The sequence below is a fragment of the Sceloporus occidentalis genome, unplaced genomic scaffold, assembly GCF_023333645.1.
Source record: "Sceloporus occidentalis isolate IW3139 unplaced genomic scaffold, rSceOcc1.0.p SCAF_32, whole genome shotgun sequence".
NCBI classification, from domain to species: Eukaryota; Metazoa; Chordata; class Lepidosauria; order Squamata; family Phrynosomatidae; genus Sceloporus; species Sceloporus occidentalis.
Genome location: NW_028317012.1, coordinates 2,120,539 through 2,123,231, shown reverse-complemented (window position 1 = coordinate 2,123,231; position 2,693 = coordinate 2,120,539).

The window sequence follows — 2,693 nt, the reverse complement described above, 5'->3', positions numbered from 1 at the left end:
CCTCTTCTCAAATAAAGTTGATCAAGAAACAAAATCAGATGCAGAAAACATTCCATGTTATCAATAACTCTTTACATACATAAACAAACAGTTACACCACCTATAAGTTTTTTGTTTTTTTTTTGTTTTTTTTTTAATGCAATATTTTAATAATTGCTCTCAACAAATACTCCTGACATAGTTCTAAACTTAAACGACATTCCAGTTTTACTTGGCGGTTCTTAAACAAGACATGCAAAATAAAAAAGTATTCCAGAAATGTTTCCACATTTGCTAACGGTTAGCGAACTGCACTCTATGGCATTTTTCTGCAATCCTAATTTAAGGGGCTTTAGAAATATAATGCTTTACTTTTTGTAGATGACAAACTTCCACTTATTTAATTTGAAAACAATATATTAATAGCATTCAGTGTCTTGCCGGAATACCTTAAATGACATCATTTGGTTGTACCTACCTATTTTGATACATTATTTTATTCATTACTACCATTCTTCACTTGTGTCTAATTAAATGTTAGACTCTGTATTCTAGAGGAATTTATATCTAAATTTATAAAATGATTAATAATCATTTATGGCAAATATAGTAATATCTGTTAAACTCTACTGTAAAATTGTGTTTGAAATTGTATCTTTGTATTATAAACAAGAGTCTATAGAAACAATGTCTAATTACATAAATTAAACCTAGTCCTACATCAGATATCTGATATCCATCTTTAATTAGATTACTATGTTTATAGCTCTTAATGTAGTTACATTTTGTATTTAAATTTGTATGTAGAATTCATTAACTACTGACAATAAGGTATGTTTTTTTTAATACCTTGAAACATCTGTTTTGGTTTTTTTAACGAATGTTAAATTCACATTGTTGCAGAAAACGGAACAAGAGTGATCTGCAAAATGGAAATACCAAAGTTTATTTTATGTCTTTAAGTTGCATTCCTTTTTTGATATGTGTTTTTTTTTTTGTTTTGTTTTTTTAGAGCACACCCAGTAACCACATTTTAATCATGCTTCCCAGTGTATAGCGTGCCATCTAGTGTGCGATTAGTCTACAATATTATAGCAAAATCCTTTTCCCCCTGTTTTATAGATTACATACTTAATAGTACAAATATTCAAAGAAATATTAAATCAAAGTGCTTTAAAGGTCCATGTACCCATTACAATGGGTAGTACTCACCTGATGTTATGGCATGTATGGTGTGTATTTTTTCAGTATTGTTACTTGTAATATAAACTGTAAAAGCTTTATTTTGATTTCTTTTTTTAAGTCTCCATTGTACACAACTATGTTACATTTCCCTTTATCTCGGTGCATCTCACATAGTAGGTTTACCTACCTCTGCCGGGGTGAGATTTTGCAGCCCCTGGGTATCAGAAGCTGAGCTGATGACCCAGGCTTTCTAGTACCAGGACACCTGGCAGTCCTAGCCCTGGCACTTGCCAAGCAGAGACACGACTTTGGCTCACAAGCTATGGTTTTGAAGCTCCCATGTAAATGAGATTGATTTTATTCATAATAAAAACTATGCGTGGATATTCAAATATATGGATATGTACCCATGTCCTAGGAGTATATTTATTTTTTAATTTACATACCTGTGTATGTTATGCATATTAACCATATATCATCAATATTCCATGTAAATTGACCTGTCTTGTATAAAGATATACTCACAATGCAACAATAAAGGTAAAGGTATTTAAACATTGATGTTTCTTTAATTTTGTTGGGGGGGTCTCTGAAACTGACTTTTTCGATGTTCCTACAGTAAGAATGGATGTAACTGCACACATTGCCTATCTCGATAAAAAGCTTGCTTGATTTTCAGACTTTGTTACTAGTGGGGTTACTCAAGAGTCGGTATTGGGGCCCATATTTAATATATTAGTGATAATTCATGAGGTGTTCATGTTAAGATATGTCTTTTTGCTGATGATACAAAGGTCTCCAGCATGGCAGACCTTCCAGATGGAACGACTGAAACGGCAAATTACTTTAGTAAATGGTCATGATTGTGGCAGCAGTGGTTTTATTTTGATAAATGTAAAGTAACGCACTTGGGATGTAGAAATAGTGAGGCAAAATATAGCATTGGGAATGCTGTTCTGCCAGTGACAGCAGACGAGAGGGATTTAGAGTAATAATTAGACTTGTGCATTCGTCTTCGGGCGAACATGGAAACGAACACAAAGAGTGTGTTTTCGTTCTGAAGACACGCCGAAGAGAAGACGGCGGCGGTAAAATGTAGGCGAAGACGAAGACACACACCACGAAGATCTTCGTGATTGTCTTCGTCTACCATTCTCCCCCCCTCTTCTAACTTACCTTGTCTTCGCGGCAGTTCCCGGAAGTGGAAATCCGCAGGTTTGCCGTCACGGGTTACAGGGCAGTGCGAATGAGCTTATTGGTCGCCTACAGGGACCTCCTCTGGCATCAACCAATTGGTTGATGCCAGAGGAAGACCCTGCAGGTGACCAATAGGCTCACTCGCACGGTCTTTGTAACCCCTGACAGCGAACCTATGGATTTCCGCTCCCGTTAACCCCTTAGATGCTGCGTTATATAACACAGCATCGAAGGAGTTAACGGGAGCGGAAATCCATAGGTTAAAGGGCCGTGCAAGCGACCAATAGGCTCACTTGGACGGCCCCTTAACCCTTTAAAAAACAAAGTTAACC